This window comes from Cynocephalus volans, chromosome X (genome assembly GCF_027409185.1).
Source record: "Cynocephalus volans isolate mCynVol1 chromosome X, mCynVol1.pri, whole genome shotgun sequence".
Classification (NCBI taxonomy): Eukaryota; Metazoa; Chordata; class Mammalia; order Dermoptera; family Cynocephalidae; genus Cynocephalus; species Cynocephalus volans.
In genome coordinates, this window is record NC_084478.1 from 21865757 (window position 1) to 21890607 (window position 24851).

Here is a 24851-nt window from a genome sequence, read left to right on the forward strand (position 1 = left end):
TGATTTTCCTACTCATCTGAAAGTGGTCAATCCAGTTCCACAACCCCTCTTCTACCACACCCCCTACCAGAATAATTATTTACCTTGACTTTTATTCACTGGAACACTTTATTTTTTTCCTACTTAAATATTACCTGCCTTTAGAATCTACAGTGATGGTGTTTATATTTTCACATTTTATTCTCCATCACTTTAAACTGGTTTCAAAGAACTTTGTGAGGGATAAGGAGATTATAACATTTTTAATTTATGCTGCTTGAACTTTGCGTATCTGCAATACTAGTGGACAAGGCATATTCGCACATTTGATACATAAATAACATGCTTTGAGGGCAGGATATAATTACAAATCCCACTTCCCAGAAAACTTTCAAAACTATTTTTTATAAAATTATAATTTAAAAAAATTTTAAAAGTTATCGTGAATGCAATGATTACCAAAATGCAGAAATAATTTACGTGAAAGATACCTTCCTTAAAACAAAGTCACCTATGCTAAAATTCTTGTTGAACATTAATTTATGGTAAGCTCAAATGTCATTAACTTTCTAAATCTTTAAAAAGTATTACTTATGGAACTTCATGAAGAACCAGTGCTTTGTATTTTAACCCTATATCTGCTACTGACTTAATTTCAGTAATTTTTTATATGTGATATATTGCAGTGCTTTATTTCTCATTATTATACAGAATTACCAAGTCGAAAATTAATAAATGATTTTGTACATTGCCTGTCTAAAGATCACCATGTCAAACATTTCTCTCCTTCAAACAATACAGAGAGAATCCATTCAGATACAAACAAACAAACAAAAAAAAACAGTTTCTGAAGGTCAAATAGTATTTGATTTTCTCTGACCTACGTTTCGATGAAAAATGTTAGCGTTACGAATCTGGTATACTAAAACAGCCCTTCACTAGAGAGAAGGAAAATAAAACAGAGGCCAGTCTTTTCATTTAAACGTTTCTGGACAAATAAGAAATCCTTTTGGAAATCTTTTCTATTTATATTTACATTGCATATAGATGACAAAAGATCATTTAAGTCTCGCCACTCTTATTGTGATGGAAGAATTGTTGACACTTTTCATTAGTTAAATAAACTCTTCTTTATTTAGAAACCAAGGAACTCATAAAGATAAAAAGATGATAAACATTTTACTTCTTTTTACATATTCTGCATGCTATCTTCTATTCGTTCCAATAGATTTAATTGAGGAACAATAAAATAGTATTTAATAAAATCAAACAAAAACGTTGTAAGATATATGATTGAAAAACATATTTCTCCAGCTTATTCTCTATTGTGTATAGAAAAATAGATGAAAACTGACCATTGAACATCAAAATTAAAATTATGAGCCCTGGGCATTAAAATAATCAAAAGTATGGTTTCAGGATAGACTATTTTAAGTACACTCTAATTAAATGAAAATACATACTCTTTAGATATTCATTCAAATCTCCAAATATTCATTTATCCAACCAACCAACCAATAGGTTTCAGCATCTAATATGTGCTAAGAGCAGTAAAAAGTGCAAGGTAAACACTGATAGATAAGAAATTGTATTGTCTACCTGCAGAATCTAACAGGTCTCAATATGGTTATGGGTTCTATGGATGATAACAAAAGAAACGGGGTAGATGGGGGCTCCATTCTACCTTGAAAGTTTAAGAAACTCTTCATATATATGCCATTCTTAACTTCACCTTTAAAATTGCAAGTGGAAAATTTAGGAAGTCCTGCTAAACACATCAAGTACTGTGATCCCTAACATGGCTTTCTGAAAGACAATGCTACTAAACTTAAACATGAGGCTAACGAGCTGGTCCAAGGTACAGATCGTGGAGGGATCGCTCAAGGCAACAGGAGCCACAAATGGGTACTTCTACCATGAACAGACATTGTGTTTTGAAGGACCAGGGTAGTGTGATTGTGGATGATGAATCTTAAGGATTTGAGTTTGGAGGCAGAGTGACAAGTCAAGACACCACAGCAACAATCAGGTGACAGCAGTTGAACTTGTGAAAAGCATACATGTTTAAAAAATGTTTATAGGTATAAATGAATGGAATTGTTCACTAATTGAATGTGAAACACAGGGATTGAGGATGCCTCTTAGATTTTCAATTTTCCGAACTAGCACCTCACTTAGCTATCCGTGATAAATTGGTACTGACTTTTTAGATGCTGGGTCAGTCCACTGTACACAAATTTCTGCGAAAATGGTGGAGGAGACCAACATTAATAAAGGAAACGTATTTCACGGGACCTAACTTATAGCTCTGTGGGGCAACAGCCCTGTAGTTTTCGGATTGCACGTAGAAATGGTAAGCTTGGGAAAAACAGAAAACTCTCCCAGGACTAAAGTCTCTGTTGTAGATAAAAAAAAAATTGTAACACAGTAAAAATTTTGGCTCTAAGGGCAAGCCCCGCCAGCACTATGGATTATACTTCTTCCCCCGCCATGAGAAAACAAGGTGTCAAAGAAGGATGCATGCATTCATCTCATGGAGAAGACAATCATGACTACCGTGCCAACAGGTGTGACACTGGGGATGAGACTTATGGAAGAAATATATGCAAAGAATTGTACTAAAGGGAATTTCATTTCCTTGGAGGACAATGTCACAAAATGGGAACATACATGGGCATTCCCGAAGCAGTACAGAACAGAAGACAGTCAGACTCCGGGGGAGAGTGTCTTTGAGACAGGCCTTGGAGCCAGGGGAACAGGTCAGAGTTCACAGGAATGGCCAGTTTTCTTCACGGGAGCTGATGGAAATGCGATCAGTGGCCTCAATGGACAGGTCCAGCAGAAATAAGCAGTCAAAAAGGGTAACTGGGTCTGGGGTAAAACTTCCTTTGCCTTCATAGGACTGTGAATCCTTCTTTGTACATAGGTACTAGGTTATATCTTGCCAGGTGTGCTTACCACCATGGTGCACATGTTACCAGTTGCCTGCTAACGCCCTTGAGAGGACTGACACAGGACCTGTCGCAGAGAGGGAGACAACCAGGGGGAATCCAAACCCACCATTCTAAGAATCACCACGATAGGGACAGCCGGTGGCAAAAGAAGCGTGAGGCTATGCACTCACTGAAGGACAACAGGACGAAGACTAAGGGCATGACTTTTCTTCCATTACTGGCAACACCCTTCAGCAACAGAAATACTTGGGAGTGTGCCACCACTTGTCTTCATACAGGACATCGACTGTAACCAGCTCCTTAGGGGACAAGAGCCCATGAGAAACGGAAGGCCATGAGTGATGGGAGTCATGTTTCGGAAATCCAGTACAAACCATTGTATCTTTTTGACCATCACGTTCACCCCCAGGGCACCTTCACATGGTTCTCCTTTCATATCCTACAGCACATTCGGGAACATTTCTAAAATTGGTCCTTGAAGGAGAGTTTCCTCACTGATTCATTCTGCTGTGATGCAAAACCTTGTGTATTCATGAATGGAGCCATCTTTGTGGACAGGCCTAGATCATGCATGGGAAGCTCAGTATAAGACACCCAACACTTTTTGTACTTTGGCTGCAGGGTGCATGCTGCTGATAACTAATAAATTCTCTGACACGGAGCCCTGAAAAAACGTCACACTGGGAAAATACGTGGACGTTCCCGAAGCAGTACAGAATAGAAGATAGTCAGACTCTGGGGGTGAACGTCTTTGAGACAGGCCTCGGAGCCAGGGGAACAGGTCAGAGTTCACGGGAATGGCCAGCTTTCCTCGCGGGAGCTCACAGAATTGCGATTGCTGCCCGCAATGGACACGTCCCGCAGAAACAAGAAGCAGTCAAAACGGGGCAACCAGCTCTCTGGGATAAAAGTGCCTTTGCCTTCAAGGGAGGGCGAATCCTCTTCTCACATAGGGAATAGGGAATATCTTGGCAGAGGTGCTTTCCCAGCAGGGTGCACATGCTATGAGTACCCGGCTATGAGCCTTGAGAGGATTGAAATAGGACCTGTCCTAGAGGAGGAGACAACAAGGGGGAGTCCTAACCCAGCATTCTAAGAGTATTGTCCCCACTGGCTGTCCCTATGGTAATGATTCTGAGAATGCTGGGTTTAAGCAGGTGGGGACAGAAGCGAGAGGCTATCCACTCGCTGAAGGACAACATGACGAAGACAAAGTGTATGGCATTTCTTCCATTACTGGCAACACCCTTCAGCAACAGAAATACTTGGAAAAGTGCCACCACCTGTCTACATACAGGACATCAAATGTAGCCAACGACTGAGGGGAGAAGAGCACCTGAGAAACTGAAGGCCATGAATGATGGGAGTCATGTTTTGCAAAACCAGTATAAAGCATTCTACCTTCTTGACCATCACGTTCACCCCCCAGGGTACCTCCATGCGGTTCTCCTTTCATACCCCACAGCACCTTCTGGAACATTTCTAAAACTTGGTCCATGAAGGAGCATTTACTCTGTGAACCATACTGCTGTGAAGCAACACCCTGTGTATTCATGAATGAACACATCTTTGTGGACAGGCCGGGCTCATGCACGGGAAGCTCAGTCCAAGACACCCAAAACTTTCTGTACTATGGCTGCAGGGTGCATGCCGTCGATAATTAAAAAATTCTCCAACACCGAGCCCTGACATGCTGATTCGAACAACTCCACAGCCCTCACGTCCTCGGTCTCCCAACAGGCACTTGATTACCAGTCATCATACTGCTGGACGAGAGGACCCAGGACTTCTGGCTGGGTATAAGCTCGCTTTCGGACCCTACAGACAGCATCAGAGAGCAGTGCAAGTACCAGACTTAAGTTAGAAACACATGACACGTAATTCTCCGGAAGACCCACACAACGGATCTGGTTCAGACACCCTCATTTCTAACATAGATGTGGCAAACCCCGGGATTGGAACACGAGTGCAAATGAAGCACTTTGAGGGTAAGGCAAGCAAGTCCCGCCACCACTATGGATCACAGTTCTCCCACTTCTGAGAGAAAAGCTAGTTGTCAAGGAGCAGGCATGTAGTCATCTTACGGAGAAGACAGGCTTGACTACCCTGCCAAGAGGTGTGACAGTGGTGATGAGACCTATGGATGAAATATCTGCGAAGGATTGTACTTAAAGTAATTTCATTACCTTGGAGGATAATGTCTCACAATGGGAACATACGTGAGCGTTCCTGAAGCAGTACAGAACAGGAGACAGTCAGAATCCAGGGTAGAACGTCTTTGAGACAGGCCTTGGAGCCAGGGGAACAGGTCAGAGTTCACGGGAATGGCCAGCTTTTGTCGTGGGAGCTGACGGAAATGCGATCCCTGCCCACAATGGACATGTCCCGCAGAAACAAGAAGCAGTCAAAGCGGGGGAACCGACTCTGGGATAAAACTGACTTTGCCTTCAAGGGAGGGCGAATCCTCTTCTCACATAGGGAATAGGGAATATCTTGGCAGACGTGCTTTGCCAGGAGCGTGCACTTGCTATCAGTACCCGGCTATGAGCCTTGAGAGGAGTGACATAGGACCTTTCGTGGAGGAGGAGACAACCAGGGGCAATCCGAACCCAGCAATCTAAGAATAATCACCATAGGGACAGCCGGTCGGGACAGAAGCAAGAGCCTATCCACTCGCTGAAGGACAACAGGACGAAGACTAAGGGCATGACTTTTCTTCCATTACTGGCAACACCCTTCAGCAACAGAAATACTTGGGAGTGTGCCACCACTTGTCTTCATACAGGACATCGACTGTAACCAGCTCCTTAGGGGACAAGAGCCCATGAGAAACGGAAGGCCATGAGTGATGGGAGTCATGTTTCGGAAATCCAGTACAAACCATTGTATCTTTTTGACCATCACGTTCACCCCCAGGGCACCTTCACATGGTTCTCCTTTCATATCCTACAGCACATTCGGGAAGATATCTGTAACTTCATCCTCAGAGGGGCATTTACTCTGTGAATCATTCTGCCCTCATCAATAACCTGTGTGTTCATGACTGGCCCTGTCTTTGTTGACAGACCTGTCTCTTGTGGGTGAAGCTTGTTGTACAATTGCTGCAATGAACCTGCTTGCTATCTAAAATAACCTTTTGCAATCTGGTTCCGGAAATAATAAGACCAGTATCTCCATTGCCCTCTGTCCTTTTGGAGCAGGAATCATGGACCCAAGAGGGAGGGATTCAGTCCCTTTGCCCAGACCTTCATCCACCAATGCCAGGAACCAAGGAAACCCTGAATATGCAGTACTGTGCAGTGGTGATCAAGGTGGTCTGGCCTGTTCTGAGGAGTAGGTACACCCATAGGGAAAAGTTCTACTGGCATGGCACTCCTGGGATCATTAGGCACGCTTGCTGGCCACCATCAAAGCGGCATGATGCAAAGGGAACACACAAGAGGCTTCAGGATGTTGTGTGAGGAGGTGACAATTAGCCTCATGGGCAACCATTTCCATCTGGCCATCATAGCATTAGAACCTTCATTCCCCTGGGATCTCCAGGAAATAAACTGGTCGCTGTGTGTTTAAAGCCCACATGCCATGAGGCAGGATGATGTGTAGAATCTCTGACCGAGATGCACACATGACCAGTTATTAACCTGAGCACTGCTCCAAGGGAAAGATGGTCTTTTCTTGCCTGTGCACTAGATAGACTTGTGGTAGAAAACTTCTAATAGTGCCTGCGTGGCCCTGTCAATAAACAATGAGACAGTGTACAACTTAGAAATCAGTGGCTGACATAGGAAACCTGGAGCATCCCCGTCATCATATGTTGTGGTATGCACTAGACATAGGTTCGTATACCACTGCACTTTTTGGCAAATGCAACAACCCCCTTTGATTGTAGATGACAAGGATGTCATTCTCTGTGAGATTCATGTAATGAATGTTCAGCAGAGCCTATAATTTTCCTCATGCTGCTGGTTTAATGAAAATTTAAAATGTAGAAATGAAGAGTTTTAAGAGGAATTTAATCATCTCCTTGATAACGAAATTCTTTCAGTAATGTGAACAATCACTGAATCCCCCATACCTTTAACTGCTAAACAAGGCTTTCTTATGCGGCCCTGTAGTGTGGTGAAAAAATGCTGCAATCTTTGGTACTTTTCCATGTTATTTTTAAGCAATGTACCTGCATCACTCCTGTGGGGAGTCACCATGCCATGGCAGCATGCATGGTAGTTTCTAAATCAGTAGTGGTGGAGGTCAATCTGTCTCTCTCATGGGCATATAATTTTTAGGCCCTAATTCAATCTCTATAGCAGATATAACAAGACCAACTGTTTTACCTCAGGGAGGTGAGGGAAAAAACAGAACAAAACTCAGTACCAATGTTCACCTAGTTCAGCAGAAATTGAAGGAAGCCAACATATGGCATGTGGTTCTAGTGAAATTATTGCCTGGTATACATAATATGGCACCATTTATTTCCTCACACAGAAAATATTGTGCTGGGTAAGTGTTCACAGCCTGCATCATATGCTGCATATATGACCGTAAGTGGACCCGAGGAAAGTGAACACGGAACAAGTCATTCATATGGAAACCAATCCAATAGACTGACCTTTTAAGTGGCATCCAGCAAAGGGGCAGGGAATGGGATGACAGAGGACAGCACATCAAGCACCATGAGAAGAAGAGTTGGAGTTTCCTGAGTATAATTTTCACTCAGGCACTGGGGAAACCCCCGAAGCAGGAAGGGAATCACCTCTGTTACTATGACGTCCTTCCAGTAATGTGAGGAATCACTGAAGTACCAGCACTGTGAATGTTAGACTGCTAGACCAGTTCATTTTGTCTCACCTAAATTCCTTCTGGAAAAAAAAAAAAAAAAGCAACTCAACCTACGGAACACATCGGTAGTAACAGATCTTCTCTGCTTAAATATTTGGCCCTACGTTTCTCCTGTTTCCCATTTCTACCCACTTTACACACCAGGGACATTGTGAGGACCAAATTAAATAGTCATTTTGAAGTTACTTTAGAGTGATAAAGCAGCTTCTTGAACCTAATCTCTGCCGGACGATTACTAGGAGCAGCAATACCATGAAATGACAGATCAGCCATTCTCTGCGGGTTTGGTGAAGTACGCGGGTCCACGGCGAGTTGTAGCTGTCGCTGAGCAGGCCGTGAAGGATTTGGAGACAGTGTGAATGAATCTTGGGAAGAACAATCCAACGCAGTGTATACCTGGCACCATCACTGTCACCAAGCTGAGAGGCACGAAGCAGGCATACAGGAGAGTTCATCGCGTGTTTTGAGCAGAAGGGATTCAGACTCACACCCACGAAGTTCCTCATGACCTATGAGGAAAACTGGAATCAGCATTACAATGACTCTGGAGACTGCCCGTCCTTCTTAGGTCTGATGAAGCACATGAACGCCGGCCAGCTGTGGCCACTGCTCAGCAGGTGCTGAGGGCGGTGAATGCAAAGGGGTTGTGAAGATTCCTAGTACGGGTTGAATCTCCCTTTGTGTTCACCACCTATGAAAGGAAGAGGAAAATGTTTCAGAAAATAATAGAAATAATTACAATATAATATGGTTATTGCTTCCATTGAAGATGTGTGGAAGTTGGTGTAAAAGCACAGAGAATGAGAAAAATATTGTCCATTCATGTTTCTCAAACTTAGGCTGCACCACAATGACTTCAGGCTCTTGTTAAAACATAAACCTCAAGAGTTTCTGATTCAGTAATTTTGTTGTGTGGCTTGAGAATTTACATTTCTATCATTTTCCCAGGTACTTATGCTGCCTGTTTGGGGTCACAATGTGAGAATCACTGACTTACACTAATGGGGGACACTTGTAATGAGGTCAAAGTCGAGCTGGGTCTTCCAGAGCATATGGAGTCCCCACGGATGATTTTAGCAGAAGGATGTTAGAGACAACAAACAGGCATCCTTTTAAGCCACGAAACAATAGCTATGGGGAGTACGGATCAGGAAAGACCTCAGAGATAACGGGTTTGACAATTGAAGATGGAGTATATGTTTACAAGTGAGACAAAGGGTAAGAATATTCCAAACAGAAGAAAAATATAACATATGCAGAACAGGAGAAGGGGAAGGAAGCTTGTTCCATTCAAATAATTTCTAATACTGAGATCATTCGTGAGGTCAGCAGAGGTGATGAGGACATGAATGACAGATGTTCCTAGAGTCAAAACCTGAGGTCACAGTAGTGCGTGTGTAGAAGAAGAAATAAAGGTGCAAAACAAGGGAATCCTGAGGAATTCATGACCAGTTAGATTAGAGCGAATGAAAAAGCGAGGTACAGAAAGCGGTCTGATTATTCGTGGACTTTTCAACACAATAGTTTGTAAATGTTAGGTCTTGCCAGAGAAAACGTGAGGAAAACTATTCTGTGAGTATGTGTGTGTGTGGCAGTGCTGGGCAGGGGAGTTTGGTGGGTAGGGGCTGTTCTGTGGAGAGGTTTGAAATGTATCAAAGAGGCAGCAAGATGATGAAGAATTCTCAGGCACAGATTTATGACGTGAGAAAAAAAAGAAAGAAGCCCACTACATTGTACATTGGGATAGTTGTGGTCTGGTGGCATTTACTCATCCTTAAATGACCACCTGAGAAGCTATTTTGCACTTTTGTTGGCCACAGGGAGATAAATGGACAGTATGAGCCTGGGATCTGCTAGGGATCAAGTAAATGGTTAGTTCTTTCTATTTTTGTGATCGTTTGTTGATTTTGTGACTGACAGGGCGTTTTTAGAGACTAAGGAGAAAAAGAAATGGAGAAGAAATAGAAAAGGTGGGAGAAAGACTGCCTTCGAAGAACCTGCCCTAATACCTAACATAAGTATGTTTTCAGCATACGTGTAAGTGATATATTTCTCTCTCTCTCACACACATGCGTGTATAAAACAGAAGGATTCTGGTTTGGGTGTAAAAAACAATCTATTATGTAGCCGCAATGAGTAGCTTTGCCACTAACAAAGCATTCCTTATTGAAGTGTTTATCACTTTGGCTTCCAGGGGTCTGTCAGATTTGGCCTTAGTGAACACTTATATCAACATTTAGGCAATTAATAATCAGAGAATTAAATTGTAATTTTATCCGAAAATGTGCATAGATTAGATTAATTTTAACATTGTATACTGAACTTAAGGAATTTTAATATAGGCATTTTATAAGTATTTTATACTGGAAAAGAAAATATTATCAAATAATGCTACTATGTGAAATATAACAGAAGTATAACTTTGAAAACAGTGAGAGTTTTTATTTTATATAATTTTAAATCTCAAATTATTTAACGAGGTTTTTGTTTTCTCATTATTTCTAAAGAACATGTGCTATTGACTTTCTTCCTGGACTCTAATGGATCAGGCCGCGTCTCTCTGCAGGTGCCCTCACTCGACCTTGGTGCCGCTGTTGTGTGTCAAGAACCTACCGTAGATTCACGGGCGTCCTGACCACTGAGCTTGTTCTCTGTGCTCCCAAAGGATCCTGTGTGGCCTTTTCTCACTACTTGATATCATTTCCTACTCTATGAACACTGTTTGTTTGCTTCTCCATCTCTCTCACTAAATGGTGAACTCAAGAGAAAAAGTTATGCCTTATTTTTCCTTATAAAACAGTATCTGGCAAAGAGTAGATGTTCCGTAAATGAGATGGGAGGTGTACAGCAAATAAGAATGTAGGAAAACGTATACACTCAACAGACATTTTCACCAAACAGTGGTAAAATGATATTTTAAACAATAAAAGACTATAATATTTCACCTGTCATAAGAGTTTTCTCTGCAATAATATAATCTAGTTAGTATATGCAATGACCACATTTGTATCCAGTATATATTTCTAGTTATTTCCCGATGATGATGTGGGCATTTCTTTTTCATTATAATTTTTCTCACGGACACTTTCAAAATTACTACTATATAACGACACACACACACATACATTTTATAAATGCTACTACATAATCTAATATATAGCATTAGAGTAGTATATTAATATATTCATATAATACACTATGTATATATACTTTATTCATCAAATTTAGACAAGGTACCTCGAATTTTAATATATCTGCATTTAAAAAATAATAATCATAAAAAGAAACTTTTTCTGCTTCTCTTCATAAAATATTTTATGCTTTCCTTTCTTCAAACTTAAAGACAAATGTTGACTTTTTTCCCAAATAAAACTCTATATTTATTTCGGGTTACACCCTCTCTAAGAGTCTTCAATTCTCACCAAAAAGCAGTCAGAGAGAACCAAGCTACAGCTCACATAATAGCACAGCAAACAACTAATTTTAATTCAGTTTTTAATTATTGCCATTTTTAAAATTTAGGCAGGCGAATCGCATATTGTAGAGAATAATCATGCTTTACCACTCATATATACTGATTATGATGATGGCTATAAAGATAAAGGAGGAGCAAGAAAAAAGCAAAGGGAAGAAAAGGAGTGGGAGAGGAAAGAAGAAAAGGGAGAATAAAATCCTACACAATTATAAGGATATTATGAAGCCACAATGTCCTTACCAAAATTTCTGTTCCTAAGAACAAAAACTCCATCTGTGACTTGCCTTTACAATGAAAGTGCAAAAAGAGCAACTTCTGGAGTTCATTGTGTCAAGACTTAATTCTCAGCTGCATCAGTTTCCATGGCCAGATTACGTACCCCTTAAACCCCAGTAACGTCATCAAACACATAATATCGATCTGTTAATGTCTGTAAAAATTAAAGTAAATAACACACTGCAAGTTCTACGTGCGACACCTGACGCACAGTAGGCACTCAGAAATCAGGGCCTCTCATTACCACTGGTTCCATTCCTCTGTAAGTCATATCCTTCCCTTTAACACAGTATTGCTGTTGCTTAGGCATTTTGGTGTCATTGGTTAATTTGCATGTCCACTTAAGCAATGCTAAAACACAGTGAACATTTTCATAAGCCTGTAGCTATTTGGGCTTTGATCACATAATTGTTCCTTGATGAATTATAAGTGCCCTTTGAAGCTGAGATCAAGTCATGTTTATCTCCTAATGGAACAAAATAGGATATTCTTTTGATAAATATGCTTTCTGTGACTGCACCCATTTTCCTTTTATTGCTCCTATAAATGGCAGTACCTGGCACCAATAATGAAACAACAGGTTACAGTAAAACCACCCTTTTACAAAGCTAAGGGGAATGCAGAAAATGGTATCACACAAAGAGTACATTAGACAACCGGCTCGCAAAAGTGAATAATTGAGAGAAAAGTTGTAAGGAAATTTCAGCACCAATTCTTACTCTGTTATTACATTATGTGAAGTAAATTAATTCCAAGGCACCATTGTTTTTTCTCTTCTGTGTGGAAATGTAACCATTCTATTGAATAACCAGTACTGAATCTGGGACACAAAAAAATGTATTCCCTGGGCCTTCCACTGCCTATTTAAATTTGTTCACTGTCTAAACTGTGCACCCCATGGATAAAATCTAAGTATGTCCACAACTTTTTCATTCACTGATAGAAAAAATTATCTTCTGGCCACTTTGGTATCCAAAAAAAAAAAAAAAAATAGACTCATTTTAGTAAGTAAAATATTGAAGTACATATAATAATGGTAAAAACTCAAATATTTATTTAAAATTATATCTTCTCTGTCTACCCTGAAACTCAACAACTCTGCTCCTAGCATGTACCCATGAAAAATAAGTGCTTATTTTCACCAGGACAAATGTACCACAATGTGCATACACCCTTATCCAAAGTAGCCACAGACAGGATAAATTCAAATGTCAGGCAACAACAGAATGGACAAATATCCATGTGATGGAACATTCAGGCAATAGAATACTACACACAAAAAGCAAATGGAAACTGATCCTACAAACGACTACAAAGATATTACTCTTAGAAAAAGAAGCTGGATACAGAAAGTACATATTATGTGTCCAGTTAAAAGAAGTTATCTCTTTAAAATGTTTTATTAGCAAACTATATATGTGGCATACACATGAAATACAGAAATAATTAATGAAGTGAACGCATGTATACCTACCAGAAAGAGAACATTACCAATGTCTTTGGAACCCCATATATACACTTCCAAAATTTTACCACTCTGCCTCCTAGAAAAACATACACAAACATACAAACACACATACACACACACACACACCAAACATTTAGTGATGATATTTCCTTGGTTTTCTAGGTAATATTTATTGTATTTATATGTCCTATGTATTTGTCTTTCATAACATAATATAAACAGAGAAGAGTGAAAAAATACCAAATAACTAGATCCATGTACTTAAGAAAAGAGAACACAGCTTATAAACACCACTCGGGTGGAGAATGAAACATTGTCAGACTTTCAGAAGAAGAAAGAGAGATAATTCCCTTTACCACCTCCCATCACAATGCCTTCCCTTTTCTCCATAGCTAATCACTGCCCTGCCTCCTAACATTTTAGACGGATTTTGCATGTTGTAGAGCAAAGGAATAAAAGAAATCCTGTAACTATTTCTTCTCTACCTGGAAAGCCAGGTGGGAGGAAATGACCTCCTTATAAAAGTGCTAATGACATTGGTAATAACTCTTTGTAAACATGCTAATAGTTATCACTGTCTTACCAGAGCACAACTTCTCTAGCTTGTTTATTCTAAATAAACCTAGAAGGGCAGACTTCAGGAGAGATGTGCGAGGATCTGGGTGAATACTAATCCCTGTAAAACAATCATTGAACTGGTGAATATTATATCAAAAACATTTGAAGTTTCTGGAAGTTAATGGCACATAGCAAATAGAAAAAGAAACATTCAATAAAATCTACTAAATCTTGGTAAGAACAGTAAGAGTCTATGACTGTGACATTTGAGTTATGATCTGCTCTCATGCACCCTCCTTCCAGCTCTGTTACAGAATCTCTACTGCAGGAAGTGAAGACAAGAAGACAATCACTCCCTCCTCTCACAGCATACAATGTAGAGCTCCAATTTCACTTTGGGAGGACAGGCTATGTCTCTCATTCACCACCTCCCCTACAAGCCCTCTGCTGAAGAAGCTCTATTCCAGGAAAGCACGGTCAAGATGACTGGGGTACATTTTTCTCACCTAGCTCCCACTTGTAGGGCAAGGGCTCTGCCCCAGGAGGTAATTTCCCTCTCCTGTGTGTCTTGTTGGGCAGAAGTTGAGTTTTGGAGAAGGCAAGCGAAAAAGGCCAGGTGCTATCTCCTTCCCCCACCAGTGCCCATTCTTACAGCAGAGATGTCACTCCGGCAGAAGTGGATCTCTATCCCGTACCCTAACTAAGAGACTTAGTAGTAGTGAGGTTTTGCCTACGGGAAGAAGTAGGCTGTACGGACTAGTATATCTGCAGCTCTGCCTAAGGGTACTGACTTTGTATGGGACAGAATGTGGACAGTTCATACCCACGGGCTTCAAAAGCAATGGAGACATTGGTGACAAAATATTAAGGGGCTGCTGGCTCCATGGAAGTAGTAGCAACAGGGAAGTTGGAGAGCAGCTAGAAAATTAACAGAGAGAACCAGAGATAGAGAAAGCCAGGAAGGGCCTATTTGTGATCACACTTATGCTTGGGGGTCCAGAAGGATGTTTGCATGTTTGAGGCTGCATCCACTGAGAAGTTATTGGAGTAGGAGGTGGAGGAAGACTTTAAAGCATTCCCAAATTACAAACAGGTCAATCAGCCAAAGGTAAAAACCTCAAAGGCTCAAGTTGCTTAAACATAATCTGACTAATCAGGGGCTGAAAAATAAGCTATTCTGAACCCGGGGGATTCCTATAAAGCCAAGCTGAAAAATAAAATTATATTCAGTCTGTTCTTTCTGATGCTAAAAGATAAAACTTTGAACCTGGAATGATGAAAGCAGTCTCCAAGCAGCAAATAGATCCAAAAGTAAAGGATGAACATTTTTCCACTTTAGGGGCTCAAGTACAACTTTTCACCAACAAGTGTTTTCTGCCGATAAAGGGAGGATCCCTAGGAAGCCAGGCTAAAAAGATAAAAACAGAGAGAAAATCTGAGCAAGGATATCAGAAGCTGCACTATGAAGTAGAAACAGACTTCCAGTCAAGTCACTCAACAAACAATAAGCCTGTTTGGAGAATAGTATCCAGATTTAAAATATTACTAATATGTCCAGTTTTTAACAACAACAACAAAAAAACCTGAAGACATGCAAAGAAATAGGAAAGTGTGATACATATACAAAACAACAGGCAAACAATAGTCAATGCCTTTAGGGGAAACCATATGTTGGACTAGCAGAAAAATAGTTCATAACAGCTATTACATGGGGAGTTATTGTTTAATGGATCCAGAGTTTATGTTTACAATGACAAGAAAGATTTGGAAATAGAGGTGATGGTCACACAGCACTGTAATTGTAATTAATTTCATGAATTGTATGTTTAAAACTGCTTAAAATGACAAACATTATGTTATATACATTTTTACCACAATGAAAGATATATGTATATCAGCTTCAAGTAAGTAGAGAGATTAAGTGTGTTTAACTGAAGAGTAAGTTTTACATATTCTTTAAGATCATTAAATGAAAAAATCAGCTTTGATAAATAAGTTCAAAGTACTAAATAAAACTACGTTTAAAGACTTAAGGAAAATGTGATATCAATGACTAATCAAATAGTGAATATCAAGTAAAAACAAATCCAGACTTAGGGAGAGACTTTCATTAGAAAAAAAGGAAAAGAAATCATTAGAAAGAAAGGGTAATAGGGAGAACACTCTGATCTCATTCTTTGCAAGTACACATAAAACATTGTCAAGAATAGACGATACATTAGGCCTAAAGCAAAGCCAAATTAATTCAAAGGAATTGTAATAAAGCAAAGTATGTTCTCTGACCACAACGGACTTAAATTGGAAAACAACAGAAGGAAAATAGAGAAATTTACTAATAAGTAGATATTGAACCACACCATGAAAGACACAGTGGGACAAAGAATAAATCACATAGAAAATTTGAAAATCTTTGAGATGAATGAAAGTGCAAACAAAACATCACAGCAAATTAGGGGATGAAGCTGAATAAACAATTAGAGGAAAATTTATAGCTGTAAGCATCTATATTCACATAGTGAAAAAGATCTCAGATAAATGACTTTACCATAACTAGAAAAAGAAAAGTAAATTAAAACTAATAAAAGCCGAGGGTAGAAATAAATAAAGATTGTAGAAGAAATAAACGGACAATATAAAAAAATAAAAACATCAATGAGAGCAAAAGTTGATTCTTTAAATATACCAACACAATTGATAAATGTTTAGGTAGACTGACAAAAAAAAAAAAAAAAAAAAGCTAAAATAACTAAGATCAGGGATTAAACAGAGGAAATCACTCTCAAATTTGCACAAATAAATAAAAGGCTTATAAGAGTTTACTATAAACAACTACATGCTAAAAATTAGATAACTTACACAAAATTGACCAATTCCTAGAACGGCATGAACTAATCAACTCTTTCAAAAAAGAAAAAAACAAAACAAAACAAAACAAAACAAAAAACCAGAACTTCTGGATAGAAATATAACAAGTAAAGATACTGAATTAGTAACTTCAAAGTAATATCTTCCCATGAAGAAGAGCCCATACCCAAATGGCTTCACTGGAAAATTTTAAAGAACACTTAAACAATAAATAACAGTGATTCTTCACAAAATGTTCGAGAAAATTTAAGAGGAGAGAACACTTCCCAACTCATTCTATATTGCCAGTACTACCCTGCTACCCAAACCAGACAAACACATCACAAGAAAAGTATAGACCATTATCTCTTATGAATACAGATGCAAAAATCCTTGACAGTATACCAGCAAACTAAATCCAGCAACATATGAAAGATTAAACATTATGACCAAGTAGGATTTATGCTAGGAATACAAGATAGTTTCAATATCTAAAAATCAATCACTGTAAAACACCACCTTAACAGATTAAAAAACTAAAATCATATGATCATTTCAAGATATTCAGAGAAACACATGACAGTATCCAACACACTTTCATAAAAGAAAACAAACTAGGAATAAAAGAGAACTTCCTTAACCTGAAAAAATGCATCAACAAAAAACCTACAGCTAACATTGCACTCAGTGAGAGAGGGTATGTTTTCCACCTAATATCAAGAACAAGATAAATATGTCTACTCTGACCATTTTTTTCAATATGTTTCCCAGAAACAGACATAAGGTATACAGATTGGAAAGAAAGAAGTAAAACTATCTCCATTGGCAGATAACATTAAACTATATGAAAATTCTAAGAAATCCACTAAAAATTAGGAATAATAAATCAATTTCACCAAGGATGCAGAATACGAGGAAATACACAAAATCCATTGTATTTTTATACAGTCAATGAATAGGCCAAAACTGAAATAAGGAAAACAATTGTTTACATCACAAGATATTAATTACTTAGTAATATATTCAATTAAACAAATGCAAGACTTACAGATCTAAAAGCACAAAACAATGTAGAAAGAAATGATTAAAGATTTAAATAAATGAGAAACAATCATATTTATAGATAGCAAGAATAAACCGTTTTTTTTTTTTTTTTTTGTCTTTTTGTGACCGGCCGTACCGCACCCAGCCAGTGAGTGGACCGGCCATCCTTATATAGGATCCGAACCCGCGGCGGGAGCACTGCTGTGCTCCCAGCGCTGCATTCTCCCGAGTACACCACGGGTTCGGCCCGAGCAAGAATAAATATTTTTATGATGGAAATACACGGAGAGCTGGAGAAAAATGGACCAGCATCTTTCCAATGCTAAAGAAAAAATAAGATTGTCAACTCAGAATTCTATATCCAGCAAAATTATCCTTCCAAACTGAGAATGACATAAGAAACCTCCACATAATCAAACCTTAGACAATTGGCTGCTGGATAACCTGTAATGCAATTAATACTACAGTAAGTTCTTCAGACTAAAGTGAAGCAACACTTCATGGAAATTAAAAATTACAGGAAAAAATGAAGAGCACACACAAAAAAGAAAATAGGAAAATATGTGGTGAGTGATCTTTTTCAAGGGCTGCTTGATTCAGTTTGATAGTATTTTGTTGAAATTTTTTGCATCTTTCTTCATGGGGATATTGGTCTATCATTTTCTTTTTCTGTTTTTGTTCTTGTCTGTTTAAGGAATTATCCCAGGGATGCAAGAATAGTTTGACATTTAGGTTGGTTCTGCATTTTGGCTATTTTAAGTACAGATGTGATGAACATGGGAGTGCAGGTAACCTTCCACATGATGGTTACCATTCTTTTGCATATATTCCTAGAAGTGGGATTGTACCCCCAAAACATGTACAATCAATTATGCTTCAGTTAAAAAACAAGAGTGGTTCAACAAATGCAAATCAACAAACTGATACATCACAGCAGCAAAATGAAGGACAAAAAGCAAATGATCATCACAACTAACACAGAAAATGTATTTTATAAAATTCAATATCCCATTATGACAAAAACACCAACAAACTTGGTATAGAGAGAACATACTTCAACACAATAAAGGCCACATATGACAAACTCACAGCTAATATCATACCAATGTGGAAAAGCTGAAAGGTTTTACTCTAAGAACAGGAATGACAAAAGGATGCCCACTCTCACCACTCATACTTAACACAGTACTGGAAGTTTTACTCATAGCAATTAGGCAAGAGAAAGAAATAAGGGGTATGCAAATTGTAAAGGAGGAAGTCAAACTGTCTCTGTTTGCAGATGACATGATCTTACATATAGAAAATCCTAAAAGCTCCACCAAAAACTCTTAGAAGTGAATAATGAATTCAGTAAAGTTGCAGGATACAAAATGAACATACAAAAATCAGTAGAGTTTCTATAAACCAATAACGAGCAAGCTGAAAAAGAAATTAAGAAAGCAATTCCATTCTCAAAAGGTACAAAAAAAGATAAACTACCTAAAAATAAATTTTACCAAAAGCATGACAGATCTGTACAAGAAAAACTACAAAACAGTGATGAAAGAAACTGAAGACACAAAGAAATGGTAACACATACACATTCCACATTCACAGACTGGAAGAATCAATAATGTGAAAAATACCACACTACCAAAAGATGTCTATAGATCCAACTCAATCCCTATCAAAATGCCAATGACATTCTTCACACAAAATAGAATAACAATCCTATTTGTTTGAAACCACACAAAAACCCTAATAGCCAAATTAATCCTGAGCAAAAGGAACAAAGCTGGAAGCACCACAGTACGTGACTTCAAAATATATGCAAAGCTATAGTAAACCCAAACAGAATGATAGTGGCATAAAAAAAGACTAGAAACTAATAGAACAGAATAGAGAACCCAGAAATAAAGCCACATATTTACAGCCAACTGGTTTTATTTTCTCTTTCTTCAGACTATAAAATGATTAGTTGATAACTTTAGTTAAATCTTGAGTAATTCTTTTTTCTGTTGCACATCACAAATTATATATGTCATAGAAATGATTTTTTCTTCTTATTTTTATTTATATATTTATACATATTTAGGGGGTTCATAGTTGATTATCAGTATTTGCGTATGGTGTGTGATGATCAAAACAAAACTGATTATGGACAAAAACACTAAGAATATTCATTAGGGAAAGGACAGTCTCTTCAATAAATGGTGCTGGGGAAACTGGATACCCATATGCAGAAGAATGAAGTTAGACCCTACCTCTCACCATATAGAAAATAAACTCAAAATGAATTAAAGGTTGAAATGTAAGACCCAAAATTATGAAACTACTAGTAGAAAACATAGAGGAAATGCTTCAGAACATTGGTCTGGGAACCGACTTTATGAAGAAGACCTCAAATGTACAGGCACTAAAAGCAAAAAACAAACAAACAAACAAACAAACAAAAAAACAGACAAATGGGATTACATCAAACTAAACAGCTTCTGCACAGCAGAGAAAAACATCAACGGAGACAACCTACAGAATGGGAGAGAATATTTGCAAACTATGCATCTAACAGAGGATTAATATCCAGAATAAAAGAAAAATTCAAAAAACTCAAAAGAAAAAAACAGCAAATGAAAAATCCAATTAAAATATGGGCAAATAAGCTGAATAGACATGTTCCAAAAGACGACATGTAAATGGGCAACAGGTATATGAAACAAAGCTCAACATCACTAATCATCAGGGAAATGCAAATCAAACCTACAATGCAATATTACGACATTCCAGTTAGAATGGCTAATATTAAAAAGACAAAATACCAAAGGCAGGCAAGGAAGCATAAAACAGGAATTCTTACATACTGTTGGTGGGCATGCAAATTAATATAGCCATTATGGAAGGCAGGACAGAAGTTTCTCAAAAAACTAATAATAGAACTACCATGTGATCCAGCAGTCAGTCCCACTACTGGATTTATATATATAAACAAAGGAAAGGGAATCAGCATATCGAAAGGATGTGCGCACGCTCATGTTTATTGCACCACTGTTTATAATCACAAAGATATGGAATCAACCTAAGTATCTATCCACAGTTGAATGGATAAAGAAAATGTGGTATGTGTACAGGCGATACTATTTAGCGATTAAAAACAATGAAATCCTGCCATCTGTGGCAACACGTATGAGCTTGGAGGACATTGCATTAAGTGAAATAAGCCTGGAGCAGAAAGAGAAATACCACATATTCTCACCCATATGTGGAAGCAAAGAATTTTTATCACGTGTAAGTAGAGAATAGAATGGTGGTTACCAGAGATTACCATGCTGAATTGTTACCAGAAGGATAAAGGGGTAGGGGATAGTGAGAGTTGATTATCAAACACAAAATTACAGCTAAGTAGGAGGAATAGGATTGAGTGTTCTATAGCACTGTAGGGTGACTGTAATTAACAACAATTTATTGTATAAATTCAATCAGATGGCAATGAGGATCTTGAATGCACTTGACACAAAGAAACAATAAATGTTTGAAGTAACAGGAAAAAAATACCAGTGGTTACCAAGTTCTCAGGGAGAGAGAGAGATACACAGATGAACAGGTGGAGAACAGAGGTTTCCTGGGGCAGTGAAACTATTGTGTATGATACTGTAATAGTGAATACATGACATTACACATCTAGCAAAACCCATAGAACTATACAACACAGAGAGGGAATCCTAATGTAAACTTTACTTTATAATAGTTTATCAATATTAGTTCATAACAGTAACAAATGTACCACAGCAACGCAGGATATTAATAATAGGATAAACTGTGTGTGTGTAGGGGGGTATTTTCTGCTTGATTTTCCTGCAAACCTAAAACTGCTATAAACTAAAGTCTACTACTCAAAAAAAATAATAAAATGTATGGGGAAATATAAGAAAATTTTTCTATTGTTTTTAAAATGCATTTCAATGTATAAAGCAAAAAATGAAAAAAATAATATCGTATATGGAAAATATATGACACCAAGACCACAAAGTCCCATGTCATGAGGGTACATTTACATGGAGTGGTACAAACATAACTCTCAGTACACCAGGGCAAGATAAAGGTTGATATGCCACTCCCTAGAGCAAAAATTCGACATGGTGTAGATAGTAATCTGGTGACTGTGTCTGTATAATTCATTCCCCCAAACTAATCTGTTTAGTACACTCATTATTTACTGTTTTTGTTTCCTAACAAACTGTACCTCAATAAAAGTACTTGCATCATATGGCTCATACCCTGTGCATGTTAAAAACTAAAGAATAATTTATTAAATCTATGAAATATTTAACTTGAAATAATTATGTATAATGAAACAGAGAAAAAGCACTCTTCAGGAAGATCATTTGCCTTAACAGCAATTGTTTATCTTATGGAAATATAGACTGAATTAACTTTCTATAAAAGAAATAAAATGTACAGATTCAAAAGTATTTCAATAACTAGTATTTGTAGAGATAAACTCTTGCTTAATAGCTGTGTCACATATAGTTCTGGAAGGTGAATTACTATGTATTACTGAAGGTTAATTTATACTAAGGTAATTTATACTAAGTATAGAGCCTAACTAATAGGCAGTTGCCCATTTAAATTTATTTTTGTATATCCTTTGAAGGATAATACTAATCCCACTTTTAAGAACTCTATCAGTTCATAATTATTTGATTACCGAAATTATTATATATGAAGTCTATATACATTTATATATATACACACATATGAGTCATATATAGATAGTATTACATACATTCATAAACCATCATTGCTTTTACTTATGTTCTATATATTGCATTGTACCAAATACTTTTGTATTCTATTTATGTAAATAATTTTACACTTAAAACAAATTTTGCCAAAGCACAACAGTACTGTATACTACAAGAAGCAATACTACGTAACTCTAGGTAGAAAATAAAAAGTAAATAATTCAAACATCAATCCCTTGAGAAACCACTAAAAGTAACACAAAAATATACATTACTATACTAGTTACTATTACTACAAAAAAAATTACCACAAAATTTATCTGCTATTATATATTCCACATTTAATTGTTTGCTTTCCCACAGGGCTCTCTCAATAATAAAAATGCAGCACATAATCCACACCAGAAACACGACCAATATCCCTTGAATATAGACACAAAATCCTTAATGAAATATTAGCAAATAGAATTCAGCCATATATAAAAATATTATAAACTATGACCAATCAGCATTAATTCCAGTGACACCAGGTTGAGTCCATATTTGAAAAACAATGAGTGTAATCTACCATAATAATGGGCTAAAGAAAAATAAAAATCACATGATAGTATATATATATACACACACACACACACACACACACACACGCACATATATATATGTGTGTGTGTTTTTGGCAACTGGCTGTTACAGGGATACAAACCCTTGACCTTGGTGTTAGAATGTCATGTTGTAAGCAACACAGCAAACCAGTAAGCCATTTAAAGGAAATGTATTGTTTCATTAGGGAATCTAAATCTAATATTTTATTTGTGAAAAAGCCAGAATATAATATGTGCACAATTCTGTCCTTGTTTACCGAATTTTTGTATTAAATTTATTAATTTATTTATTTTTCTGCGGCTGGCCAGCATGGGGATTCGAACCCTTAACCTTGGTGCTATAACATCACCCTCTAAGCAAGTGAATTTGATTGTATCAACTGATGAAGAAAAACAATTAACAAAAAATCAAAACCCATTTATAATTTTTTAAAATACCCTCACAAAAACAGGAGCAGAGAAAAACTTCATACTTTACAAAGAGCATCTAGAAAAACCTATAGCTAACATTATACATAATTGTGAAAACTGAATGCTTTCCCTCAGGAAACAGGGAGGGTACATGTACTCTCTCTATTCTCATGCAATACAGTGATGGAAGGTAAGTTAGGGTGTTAAAGGAAAAAAAAGATTTAATAGGCATACATACAATTGGCCCTATTTGCAGAGGGCATGATGTCTACATAGAAAATCATAAGGAATCTAAAAAAAACCTCATAGAAGTAATGACTCAATTCATCAAGGGCACAGGTCAAGACAAGCTTACAAAATCAACTCTATTTATGTATACAAGCAATGAACATATATACACTGATATTAAAAATACAATAAAATTTATGATTGCTGAAAAAATAAAGCACATTGGTATAAATCAGATGAAACATGTGTAGGCCTTACATGTTGATAACTTCATGATGCTGATAAAAAAAAATCAAAGTAGATCTAAACAAATGCAGAGACGTACCATGTTTGTTGATGAGAAGACTGAACACAGTAACGTTACAATTCTCCTCATATTGATATATTGGTTTAGTAAATTCGTAACAAAATCATAATAAGATTTTTCTTTTTACATGCATATAGGGTAGTTCCAATAAAAATGCAAATGCAAAGAAATGAGAATAGATAAATTTCGAATTAAAAATAAAGTTAGAGGAATCACAGCACTTGATTTCAAAATGTATTGTATAGCTACAGCAATCAAGAAAGTGAGGTACTGGTGAATGGATAAACATACAGATCAATAGAATGGAAGGACAACCTAAAATGGCCCCACAGCAAGGCCAGCTGATTTCCAATCAAGCTGGAAAGGCAAATCAAAAGAGGAAAGCATAATCTTTCAACAAATAGTTCTGGAACAATATGATATCCAGAAGCAAACACATGAACCTTGATCTAAACCTCACAGCTCATACAGAAATTCACTCATAATGGATCATAGATTTAACTGTAAAACGTAATTAAATAAGAAAAGGAAATCTCTGGAATACTGCAAAAGAAAGAATCCTTAGGCTTGATACCAAAAGCATGATCCATAAAGGGAAACACTGAGAAATTAGGCTCCAAAAAACTGAAGACTTTTGCTATTCAAACAGTTTTATCCTGTGCTAAAAACATGAAAAGACCAACTGCAGACTGGAAGAAAATATTTTCATGCCATATGCCCCAAACAGACTTCGATCTAGAATATATAAAGAACTCTCAAAACTCCACAGTATAAAAGGAACAATCCAATTTGAAAATGAGAAAAAGACATAAACAGTAACTTCACTAAAGAGGATGTACAGATTGCAAATGAAAATGAAAGGATGCTACTGGCCATCGCATCTTGGGCACAAGTGGTGACAATCAGCTCTGTATCTCATGAATAATCATAACCAATACAATAACGTGGTAAGAAAAAAATTTAAAAAGAAATAGAAAATGAAAGGATGCTCAACATCACAACCACCAGATAAATGCAAATGAAAACCACAGTGAGCTATCATTACACGTATATCAGAATTACTATATATTTTTTTCAAATAGTGACCTCACCAAAGACTGAGAAGGCTGTAGGCAGTCCAGATCACTCACACATTGCTGTGGGAATGTAAA

General features: G+C 37.3%; 1 long non-coding RNA gene across 4 annotated transcripts in view; it reads right to left on the bottom strand.

Annotated features, from left to right (window-relative positions):
* Nucleotides 1-1295: 1295 nt before the first annotated feature.
* LOC134366828 (uncharacterized) overlaps nt 1296-24851 on the bottom strand; it is a 323891-nt gene continuing 300335 nt past the window's right edge. For 2 of the 4 annotated variants that reach the window (XR_010022368.1, XR_010022366.1), the window contains one exon: nt 1296-8460. This is a non-coding gene — a long non-coding RNA (uncharacterized LOC134366828). The remainder of the gene's footprint in view (nt 8461-24851) is intronic. The other 2 variants (XR_010022369.1, XR_010022367.1) reach the window with 2 other exon arrangements.